We start from the raw sequence: 13,090 nt of genomic DNA on the forward strand, positions 1-13,090 counted from the left end.
TAAACTTCAGACTGGAAGGTACCTGTTACTGCGTGATAACTCCCATTGAGCAAACCGGTCAAACAAAAGCGCTCGTTATGTAAGCGGCACAGAAATGACACAAAAATGAACAGAGCACATTTCTTCACTGGGGGAACTTGACTTTGATTGAAGATTAAAAACCGAAAATTACACAGGAAATTGAATCACTATTTCTGGCACTGCCGTGCTCACAGTCACAGAGAGATCCCCCGCTGTTTTCTGGATAATAACCACATCTGTGTTTTTCTGCGGTTTGATGCGTAAACAGCAGAAACAGGAGGGCGAATGCACAGACGCAGTGTACGTGTTTTTGTTCAATCTGACATCTGCCTGCTTGATTTAGAGTGTAAAGAAGTTCTCATCAGTCAGAGGGAAAGAACACAGACCCTGACAAAGACCCTTCACCTCCTACAAATGGATGTTTATCCAGATGGGTGTTATTTTGTACCATAAGAGCAAAGACAATCCAAAAATAGCCTCCAGTCTTCAACACTAATAACTGTGCTAACTCAAAGTGACCCTAAAATTAAGTTAAAGCCATTCAATAAAAAGCTTAATAAAAGTAACATGTCCCCACAACATGGACAAATCAGATTATAAGAGAGAACATTGAGTCCACTGATGCAGCTGTGTCCGTTATGGTTGTCTCCAATGTCTTCTCACATTCTTTGATTTTCCACGACACTTCACGCCATTTATTCTCATTTGACCGTGCATTTTAGTCTATGCATGAATGTCATGGAGATAAAACATGTTCGGTCAATATGCATGATGAGTATATGAAACCCAATGTGTGAAAAGTTGAATGCATACTTTTTCACCTGCCCCACATTCCCCATATTTCAGCCAGCAGTCATCAGGCTTCGTGAGGCCACCTGTGCCTGGTTAGTGTGGAGCCCTCATTGAGTGGAGGGTTTCTGGTTTCAACTAAACAGAGTCTCCTTCATAATCATGTTTATACTGTTGATTTGTATTGATAGCTTTTGCATGTTGCTGTTTCAGTGGGGATTGTACTCTCTGGTTTTCCTCACCCCCCCTGCAATGGTTTAATCCAATCAGGGCGGGGCCAGGGGATGTGTAAAAGGTGACTGAGACTGTGACTGTTGCTTGCTGTGAGGCTGCACTTGTTTTCAAGTGTATTATCTTTATGTTAAATTACCCAGGGCTCTATTTTTTTGTTCCTTTGTTTTCAGAGTCACATTGGTAAAGTTTGTTTTAAAAATTGTATACATATTTTGATTTCATTATTTTTCGGAGCCTCTCCTTCCTCCTGAAGCGAACAAGCTATTTTGCCATTCAAAAGTCAGACCTTAGCCACGATTGGCTGACAGTATTTGGAGTGACCGCGTAGCCCCTCCCCCATGTGTGCGATCCCACATGGGGGAGCGGCCTCACTGCACTGTCACTCCAAAGTTGTAGAAAACATGGCTGCTCTAGGATCGGTTATTCGGCCTTATATGTACGAGCCAGAATCGCCAGGGCAACAACTTGACTACAAGCACGTGCGAGAAGGCAGCCTGAGGTGAATGACGGTGAATGACGATTGGTGGATTTCAGCGAAAGCAAGGTTCTGCGTAGAAACCTGCAGCTGTTCTGAACGGCCCATTTCAGAGGCGACCTTTTTAAAAATGTAACTCTGGAAAAACATGGAATTATGCTGTGTTTTCACTTTTTCACTGAGAACATTAAACACCCAAAAATGTGAAACCCATGCAACATGTTAAAATTTCCATTTAAAAGATATGGCTCCTTTAAATATAGTTACCATGACGACAAAGGTCACTTGACTTTATTCTTTTCTGCACATCCAAACCTTATGAAGTTCAACAGCCTGAAATGACACGCAAAGTTTAAAAATGCGTAGACATGACATGCACATTTCGTTTAACGTAGTTTGCTATTTATACGCCGCCCAGTGGGATCCTGCTGGGTCTGGAGGACAGTTTGCTGTGTATGAATTACGTACTTAATTAATTTCAGCTTTTATCTATCCAGAGTGGGTTTGTAGAGCATGAGCAATCCTTTAACACACATTCAGTTTCTCTTTATCGCCGCAGACTCAGGATATAATATGTTTTTGAAGTTGAAAGTGTTTTGAAAGTTGATTTCTGGCTCCAGCGAACACACAGACAAATGTAATGCTACCTTAAATTACATTCTTTATCAACATAGTAAGGAACCAAACCCTATTATGTTTGTGTGGTACATTAATGTGGACATTTTCTCATACAAACATTGTCTGAACATTATCCAGGCAGCTACAAATGTGTCACAGCTATTTAGAAATATATCAGTCATTTCTACATGACGAATGGACAGAGGAGTACCCAGAGTCGACTCAAACGTCCCTCAGAGTGGGTCAACAGGTCAGCCCAGGCCCTGACCTTTTTATTACACGCTAGTTAAAGATTTGCTTTGTATGTCTATGTCATGTCAGTAACTTAGCTTTGAAATTTATCACACATATTCTCAGTAGAAACTGGGGTAAAGCATATTTAATTCACATGACAGATAGGATCCTCAGCTGTGGCCGATATGCTGTAGGCTAACCAACTTATACAGCTGAAAGTGGCAGGCATTTTCCCAGCAGTTCATCAGCGCATAACGATAGGACATAACCATGAAACCCTGCTTTACTTGATCTCTTTAACTTAGAGTATCGGATAAAGAAAGAGGTTTTAACAAAACTTATAGTTGAACTCCTTATGTTGTTTATTTCCCTTCCTGGTTGCTGAAGTATCAGCAATACTTCTAGGAGTTAATATCAGGAGTCAGAAAATCAATTTAGTGCACATGTGCTGCACAGCATGGAAATGAACATGTCTTTCTTATCAGGAATAATCACTAACTTCTATCAGTGTGCATAAATGTCATTGCCATCTTACACTGTGAAAACCAAGATGAGGACACGTTGCTTCTTATCTCAGGCATCCAGACTTTGATTTGTGTGTTTGCAAACTCTAAAACTGCTGAATATTTTATAAATAAAAACACTCTCCTGCTGTCTTTTAACCGTACAACGGATCACTCACTGTGAATCTTCACTGTGAGATGTAAAGAAAGGCACTTTGGGTCTATAAATCACTTTGTCTGACAACACCCCGGTGGCAGTGGTGAGAGGCATTGAAAATAACCGCTGATGGCCTTTGCTTTTGTTTGTCATAGAGACGACATCAGTATGTTGGTGAGTGTGTGTGCAGACCCTTGTGAGACCCTTCCCTCTGCATCTGTTCTGTTGTTTTGCTTGGCACGGGACGTTTTCAGGCGGGACGCTGTTGTGGTTCCCTGAGCCAATCACAGCGCATAGGTGAGTGTGGGAGTGGTTCAAATTAGCAACTGGGCCCCATTCAGATCGGTGAACATGGCGAAAGAGCGATGCAGAGTCGGCCTTCTTTCTGTTGGACAGGTAGGTGCCTCCTAGCGCAACGGTAACCGTGTTAGCTCGACGGGGTGGACGTGTTGTCACATGAGAGAGTGAGAGTGAGCTTCTGGTGACGAAAAGGCCAGGAGGAGGGGCCCAGTTTGAATGTGTTGTTGACGAAATACAAGGAAAAATCCTACTTATCAAACCTTTAAGTAACTTTCTGCTTCAAATTGACCAAGGGTTATTTTTTGGTCAACTTTTTCTCTGATTGTAATCAGAAGTAGGTCTGCACATCAATCCAGTCATCTATCCATTATCTATACCCTCTACTCTACTATACTCTATATATCATTTGACAGGCGGGGTTACACCTGGACTGGTCAGCAGTCAATCACAGGGCCGACACATAAGCCCTTTTTACATCGCAGTTCTGCCACAGCGCCGTAAAGAAGCCCCAGCGTTACGCCCCGTGTGTGTTTTAATGTTACATTTCACCTTTGTGGAAGCAAAAGGCGCGTGCCATGTAAACAAAACGTGCAAGCTTCACATACACACGTCCTCTGTTACTATCTCCGATGCCAGCTCAGAGACGGAACGACGTCGCCCCACTATTATGCCACTGTGCGTTTTACATTAAAGACAAGGCGCAACAGAGGCGCAATAATCCCGATTTGAACTGGCTGTGGAAACGGGGCAATAGAGACAGGCAACTTCACCCTCACTTTCACACCTACAGGCAATTTTAGAGTCGCCAATGAACCAGCATGTCCTTGGACTGAGGGAGGAAGCTGGAGTACCAGGAGAGAAACCATGCATGATGGGGAGAACATGCAAACTCGACACAGAAAGGCCCCACCAGGATTCACACCAGTTAGCTTAACCACTGCACCACCGAGGGCAATAAACGCACTTGAAAGGACTGCCTGAATCGCAATGAATAATAATTAAGATGTTAGCATGTGAACATTTCAGCTACCAGACAGATTCCTGAGAACATGGGACGTGTATTCACACAGCTAATGTTCAGATCAGATAAATAAAAGATAATGAAGACGTGGTGACTATGCAGGAGGGTACATTCTGACACTGTTGGTTTTGAAAGTGTTTATCAGTCTTATCTTAAAAAGTGACATTTAAGATGACGAAACAGAAATGTGTGTGTGCATCACTTTTAAAGAAAGTTAATGCCTGCTGTCGTGTTTTCAACTCTCAGTGTCTAGCCGTGACAAGCAGTTAGCATTCCTGTGAAGCTCTGAGCCCTCCTGTGTGCCCCTCATGCCCGGACGACAACAATACTGCGAGGCTGCGACATAATTTCCCGATTCTTCCGCCCCTCTGCCCCAGCTATTAATTTTGGAGGCTCGTTGCATAAGCTATTATGCAATGTGTTTTTCCTACGTCTAATTTTTCTGGCCCCTGCTCACTAATGGGTCTGGGGGCAGGTTTTTTGGGTGGCTGAGGCTGCTGTTGACATGCACATGCTCATGAAAGGAGCCCCCCTCCGCTCTCCTGCTGTCGGGGTCGGGCCACAACAAACCCAAACAGTCCAACGGTCGGAGGGATGGAGGGACCACCGTCACAACCCGCACGTGTCCCAAAAGGTTCGCAGAAAACAGAGGACACGTGCAGTCTGGCGGTTACTACACAGCTTGGGTCTTTCTGCTCGACAATATTATCTGCTTTGTTGTTATTTTTCTGAACATAGCAGAGCATTTACAGGCCATCTGGTGCGACGTATTTCAAATCTGGATTCATGCTGTTGTTGTTTAAGAAGATGGGTCAATTTCAAACAGAAAGAACAAAGAACCCACATGGTGTCACAGTAAGAGGAAATGTAGGGACTCACTTGTTTGCATAAAATAAATCTTTAGTTTAATTAATAAGCGGACACTCATCCATGCATTTTATTTAGTAATTTCCGGTTGTTTTGTCGTATCCCCAGAGTTGCAAAAGCACAAAACAAACATAGAATCAGGCTTAACTTATCTCATTAGTTTGGGCAATGGCAGCATGGCATGTCCTGGTCTGTAATATCACAGTGACCAGCCAGCCTGACCAGCTTTGCTATCTTAAGATAATGACATAATTTGATATCCTGAGATAACGAGAAAAATAAGTTGACTCGTTATCACGGGAAAAACTGAGTAAATAAGATGTGCGGATGTCCGCTTAGGGCTTCTGTACATGTGCAACCAACGCTAGCCGTAATCTTTGGGAAAGAAAAAATCAACTGAATGTGCCGAATCAAAAACAGAAAATCATTTGTATAAAACGATATGTGAGCTCTGCAGCTGTCTTAAACTCTAACTGTGCGTTCACACCGAACGCAAAGCGAATATTCGCCTCGCTTGTTCATCATCGTCACCTTTCTTTTTACGAAATAACACAAGACCAGTACTCAGATATTGTTGTGTGCAGTTATGGATAGTATTGCAGGTTACAATGTTACAATGTTACAGTTTCATGTAGCAGACGCTTTTGTCCAAAGCGACGTACATACATCTGAGAGTTAATACAACGCAAGCAACGATCAAGACAGGAGGAAAGTCAGTAAGTGCCAATAAACAGCTTCAAGTGTGACCGGACACTGGTGCTAACAGGGAGTGTATAGGCCGTTTTTAAATAATAATAATAATAATCATCACCATCAAAGGCATCAACATCATCAAGGTCAGAGGTGTTCATGAAGAGCTGGGTCTTAAGCTTCTTCTTTAAGGTGAAAGGGACTCTGCAGACCGAATGGAGTTTGGTAGCTCGTTCCACCACCGGGGGACTGCTGAGGAGAAGAGTCTAGTTAGCGACTTAGAGCCCTGTTGTGATGGGAGTACCAGGCGCCTTTAATTGGCAGAGCGTAGTGGGCAGGACGGAGTGTAGACCTGGATGAGGGCGTTCAGGTAGGCAGGAGGTGTTTTTGTTGCTGTTTTGGAGCCAGTGGAGGGATATGAGCAGGTGTACATTAAATTACCTTTGTCAATGACAATGCATGGTCATACCTTTACACCCGATGAAACAAAGAAAAAAACTTAAAGTGACCTGCATAATAGTGCTTTTCTTAATCTCTACTTTTCCCCTTACCCATGGGTCTCTTTCTGAGTTGCACAAAACCAGGAGAATATGTCTGCGAAATTATCTTCAAAGTACGTCAGGAAAAATAAAATATAAATAAATAAATGCAAAAGTAAATAGGTTCAGCATCCAAATAAAAGTCATAATAAAAAAGTAAATTAAATACATGTATAAATAAATAAAACATATGTACATATATATGCACACACACATACATACACTTACATACAAATACAATGTGCACACATATAAATACATACATATTTATCATAATCGATCTCTTCTTGTTGTCGATAAATTTTCTTGTATTTTCATTAGTTATGTGAGTTTCACAATGACATGACACAGCTGCAAGCAAGGTTTGTTTTTATAGATAATAATGATTATAATGATAGTCATATTATATGATTCTAAACGTATCTAACTGACATGGAGCATAAATAGCAATCATGAGGCGTCACATTTCTTAAGTCCAATATTTACTCTCCTGTTAGCTTTGTTTGTTTATGACAACTCCTGGAGAATGGTCTGGGTCATTCGCTAAAATTAGCTCGATGTTTGACTTTCTTCACGATTTTGCAGGCGTTTTCTGTGATTGTTGAGGCCTAAAATACGGCAGTGATTTGGTGGCAGATTTTTGAAAAAGTTGCAATGGAAGTTGGGGTGTTTTTTTATGCTTTTTTTTGTGTGTAACACATGACACATTCACTATGAGCTCCCAAGCTCCAAAAAAGCCATCACTTCCAGTCAATTTCAGTGTCAAGATGCCAAATAAAATGTGAAAGAGTTGAATGAAACTCCAGGAGAACTGCATGTTCCTGTTTCAATGCTGTCCATATGTCCAAAGGAGAATCTACACATTATTACATTAAAGTCGAGGTTAAATGAAAAATGTCATTTTAATCCTTTTAGATCACATCTCCGGTCATATTGTGCATCTATTTGACAATGTAGGCCAAAAAAAATACAGAAAATCAATTTCTTCGTATTCTTATATCAAAATCAGATCATTTTTTCTTCCTGTAAAAAAAAAAAATCCTGCGTGCTTACGTAAGCTAGGACCAACCAATTTCAACCAATCGATCTGCAACATTTAGCCGCAGAGCACCAAGAACATTCGGTCAATTAGCTAGCTGCTGCGCTGTGGAGAACGTATGTCTACGCCCACTTCTCAACGATCAAATCAAATCCCTCTAATGATATGTCCCGCCTGTACGTCCTGTTTCACTCGGAAATACGTCACGATACGGAAGCTAGATACTCCCGAAATGTCAATCTCCCGAAGACAATTCTTACATTTAAATACAAAAAATACACTTACCAAATAATATGATAATACAAACAATAACAAATACAGCACCTCCGTTTTCCAGCAGCAGATTGGGTGTTGTTGGTTCGATTATTTCCATTTCATTTAGAGTTAAGAAACAAACGTGAAAAAAAGTGTCATGTAGCTGAAATCTCAGAGGCTTCTTTCTACAGTTTTTTCTCTGAAACCAGAGAACTGTTACAAGCTGCATATGAAGCTCCAGTCTCAGAAACTTACATAGCCTACCAAAAAAAGGGCAAACTTGTGAGATTTTAAAGTCATAAATTTGCAAGAACAAAACTCACAAATGTATGATTATGAAATCAGAGATTTCACGAGATTTGGAGATATCTGAGTTTTTTTCTGGCAGGTTTACGACATTAATCTCGGAATGTTCAAGTTTTTTCTTGGAATATTACTCCTCTCCTCCGGCTCCGTTTTTCCATTGGACTCTTACTGGTTTAGCGTTCAGAGTCCTCCAACTGCAGATGTTGTTACTGTGTTCTTTTGTATGTAGTTTATGCAGAGATCTTTACTGTACACGCTGTTGTATTAAACCACTTATAAAGTTGCAACAAATGCCAACAAACAAAATGGAATAAATGAAAAACAAAACTCTACATAACCTTTAATTTCTAACTTTCTACTGTAATAGAAAAACAGCAGAGTGCTACTATATAAAAAGAAACACTGGTGGACGTGGGACCTTGCAGTGTAACCCTCTGACATAAGACCCAACAGCCAGGCATCTCACTTTCAAACCCCGAAATAGCCATCAGCTATCTTTGTCCCCATGTGACCGACAAACGTAGCCTCTATACCTTCTCAGGTCACATGAGCTAATCGTATTTGCCCCTTTTGAGCCTCCTGCCCTCCTGCAGCCGGCGGGGGATCAATGTCTCAAAAACGCACAGGCAGAATGGATGTGTGCCAGAAAAGGAGGATCTGACCTCGTCTGACTTCACTTTTCACAACGCCAACTGCATCATTTCTCCGTCCTACTTTCTCGGCCTGTTGCCGACGAGTCTGGTTCTGCTCGAGGCTTCTGCCTGTGATAAGGACGTTTTATTCTTCCTGCTGTTGCCACATTGGTGGATTAAATTGGGCCTCTGTAAATAGTATTAGAAAGAGTACAGTCTAGACCTGCTCTATTTTAAAAGTGTCATGAGACTTTTATTTAGATTTGGTGCGATATAAAGTGTACTGACTGATTGTCTGAGGTGAAAAATAAAAGATAGGAGAAAGAGAAATGTATCAGACGCCTTGTTGGGGTCGAGTGTTCAAGGCCGCTATTGCTCTAAATCTGCTTTCACCAGACAGCCAACATTTCCTCTACTTCAAACTTCACTCAGTGACGAGAAAATCAGCTCTGCTCCCGCAGACAGATGGTGCCTTGACTTGACTAGAGAGCAAACAGTCGCTTGTTTGCACATATAGCAGATACAGAGAGAAATTAGCATTCATTTGAAGTCATCTGTCTGGCCCTGAGGCATCTGTAAGTCCAGTAAACAATCTTTGTTTCACCTCTCTCTCTTTGGTCTGTGTTTACGTCTGTTCAGGGAGAAAGCCACTGGATTTCATTTTAGTGGATGAAAGCAGGTTCTTAAATGAGATGACGCAGGCAGAGATTTCCGTTAAAAGGTTACTGACATTGCCTTCCATCCATTATTACAGAAAATACGATTAGGTGTTAGCCCCTTTAACGCATCCTGTTCGAGACGGCACTGTTATGCCTCCTTGTCTGTTTAAAAGTCACGGAGGTGGAATAATGGGCCAAAGTCATTACGCCACTGAGCCGGCAGCGCAGCTCGTAACAAAGGCGAAATGGCGTCTACGTTAACAACATACCCAGCAGGACAGAACAGCGCTGTGTGTGTGTGTATTTAAAGCTTGCACCGTTCGCTTACACGTACAATTGTTGTAAGGAAATTTAACATTAATTATCAATTAGAAATAGCCTATCAAGAGAAAGGTGACGATGATATAGCCTCTGGGAGCAATTTGTTGGGCATTCCGGTTTAGCCAGCGGTCAGCGATGAGAATTTCTTCTGCTGCATTGTTTACAGTCCACTTGAGTTCAGATCAAAGTGAAGTGAAATTCTGCCCTCCGGATGTGTCTGCAAAATAAATGCCGTCATTTCTTGGTTCATCACAGCGGTATGAACCCAAAAAAGAAACCTTGTGATTGACTTAAATTAACGGCTCTTAAGTTTGCTGAAATAACAACATCATGATGCAGATTAATAACAAGTCAAAATGAAGCTTTGTCAGGTCTGTCCTCAAGAGAAGAAAACTTTGTTGAACGGAGGTCGGATCAATCATTTGTGATGCATTCCAGAAAGTCGGGAAATCTAAATGCTGAACGGCTCTCATGACACAGCGTGAAAGGAATTTGTGTCAAGTTGAATTATTGATCTATACCAGATTGTTAGCTGAACTTGCTGCAGTTTATATAGATTAATAAGAAGCTAAATCATCGTCAGATGACGCTGATGGGAGCTGGGATGTCTTACATGGCGCGTTACATTCCGCCTGTTTTTGCTCTCCACACGGACTGTTCTCCTGCGTACGCCGCAGCCTGCTGATACGTGATTGGTCAATACGTCTCCTAGCGTAGTACAAACGGAAAACCCGAACACTTCCCGTAAAAATCTACATGAAAATGTAGAATCTGTAGATTGAGATTATAAGAATAATAACATAAAATATTTGAGACAAAATATGTTTTTTAAATATTGATATGTACTGCATTTCTTCCATCTGCCTCATTACATGTTCAGCATTAACAAGGTGTTAAATGAGGCTGTTGCAGGTAGACATTGCAATTTTTGGAATATAGCGGTAGGAGAGAGGAGACTCTGAACTCCAATTCTGATGTTTCTTGCTGTAAAACCAAAACCATGACTTGAAAGATGCTTTAAAGTTTGGTACACTTTAGAATAAATGCAGAGTGGGGTGAGAATTATTTGTAGGGTTGTTTACAAGCAAGCCTTTCTGTAGATATTTCATGCAGAAAACCTGCATACGCTCCCTTTTTCATGTGATATTTCAGATTTCTTCCCTGTCTTGTTTTATTCTTGCTGTGTCATCCCTCATGATGACAAGCTGTCCCTCGTGAGTGTTTGCAAAAACAAGGATTTATCTGATGGAACGTCATGCGCCAGCTGTTTTCTCAAATTGAGTTGTGCTAATTCTACACACAGAGCTGCAGCTCAGGAGGATGAACTGCTACCAAGCAGGCCGGTGGGTGGGTGGGTGGCGGGTCAAAGCCTGGTACTTTTCCATCAGGCGGCTGAACAAATGGAAAGGGCCTCTGGAAGTTTCTAAGCGGCCGTGCCTTATCAAGGGGAATCTTTTTTTTTTCTCCCCTCCTACTTCTCCTTGAGCTTTTGTCCGGACAGTTAAAGGAGGGGTTTGTGGGGGGCCAAAAGAAGTCCCTGTGTAAGAATGTTATTGTTTACGGAGCTGCAGATGACACGCTTCTTAGCGGGCAAGGGAGGATCTGCTGAGCGAGAGGCCGACACTTTGTCTGAACGCCCGCCACCTGCACGGGCCCCACCACCTTCCTGTCAAGATTATATTTTTGGATTTGACCTTTTGACCCTTTAAACCGAACACAAGTTGAAGTGACTTAGCAGGAAATTGGTGGAGGAAAAAAAGGAGCGGTTTTAAAAAGCAGAATATTTGCATTTTGGACAATGGAGGGACGTTAAAAAAGTGAACTCAAAGCTGTTCATACAACTGAAAGTGCTGTGACTCAAGGACAGTCCCCATGTTCTCTACCTGGAATGTGAACTCTCTAACCTCCACTGAACTACACCTTTCCCCAGTGTGTGTGCCGAGGGGGGTTGTCTTTACATTCATGCGGTGATGATAGCATGACATATGACGTGCACAGCCCTTTTCACCTCCCATAGTTGTCACTGCAAGCACACGTGTGTCAACATGGCGGCGAAAAATGATCCCCGACAGGAAGGGCCACACACACATCTTGACAAACAAGATCAAAACACACACCTATACATACAAAACGCACAGCTACATAAACACAAAACACATGCAGGCACACTGACTCACATTGGAAAAGTAGTGCATGGAGTGTTCCAGAAAAGTGTGTAGTTTTCTGGGACACATTTGCATTTGCATCACAAGTTATTTTTGCATTAAAAGCTGTAAAAATCTTTCTCTCTGTGTGAAATATGGAGCCCTGATACTGACTACAGATCAAAAGTGTAAGTGTCATTTGATGAAAAGCATTAAATGTAATTTTTCATGTATGTTTATCTTTCACTAGCTCATTTAGTCACACACACACAGCACACACACACACACACACACACACACACACACACACACACACACACACACAGCACACACACACACACACACACACATAGGACAATCTAGAGGACTTTGTTTAGCTCAGCTTCACTGAAAACTCGGCACCAGTTAGCTAGCTACCAAGCTAAAGCTAACGTATGTCTTAAAGAGCAGCTCCAGTCATTTTTTAAGACATTTAAAATGCTCTGCTTGAAATAATAAATTGTGTCTGATACATTTTTTTCTACAAAATATGTTTAATTACCTTGTAAAAATCCTCCCAAGGCATCTCCTCCTGCTCCCTCATTAAAATTCCCCATCTGCATAGGCCCCGCCCACTATGCAAATTTCCACCCGCCCCCTTTGTTGCGAAAACAAAACGCGTGTCTGCCATCGTTTAGTGGCAACTTGTTGAAACTTAGCTAGCTTGAAATGTTGTAATTAGTAGTAGTGACGTTAACGTTAGTAGTCAGTAGTGAGTTTGCAAAAATTAGCGTCAAAGCTGGCTCGCGCATCACCAAAGTGGTTGCCATAGGTTACACATAATGATACGCATAGCGTCACCCCGTCCATTAACAGGATTGGCTCATTAGGTTTGTGACGTCTCAAACCTGCCAATCTGAAAACGTGTTGTTCAGCCTGTCCTTGGTACACTGCAGTTTAAAAGCAGACAGGCCCAGCCATGGAGACGACTGCTGATGTTGTCCCTGATATGTCTTGTAGCACATGAAGAACACCACATGGAGATGTTTACAAGGTTAAACACTTGATTTTCATTGAAGGGAGGCCTTTAAAAATGAATAAGCCAATAAAGGTTATGCAAACAAAACCTCTTACCGTAGTGCTTTGCTTCATTTTATACACTATTGTAACACTAGCTAAATCATTATAGCAATAAAGCTAACGATACCACAGTTATCTAGCTAATGTGACTCATTAGGCTACTTGGCCACATTTATTAAACATGTTAAAATCGGACACAACAAATCCCACAGACGAACAAAATGTAA

The sequence above is a fragment of the Semicossyphus pulcher genome, unplaced genomic scaffold (genome assembly GCF_022749685.1).
Source record: "Semicossyphus pulcher isolate SPU_LCO1_2020_fin unplaced genomic scaffold, fSemPul1.0.p SCAF_20, whole genome shotgun sequence".
NCBI classification, from domain to species: Eukaryota; Metazoa; Chordata; class Actinopteri; order Labriformes; family Labridae; genus Semicossyphus; species Semicossyphus pulcher.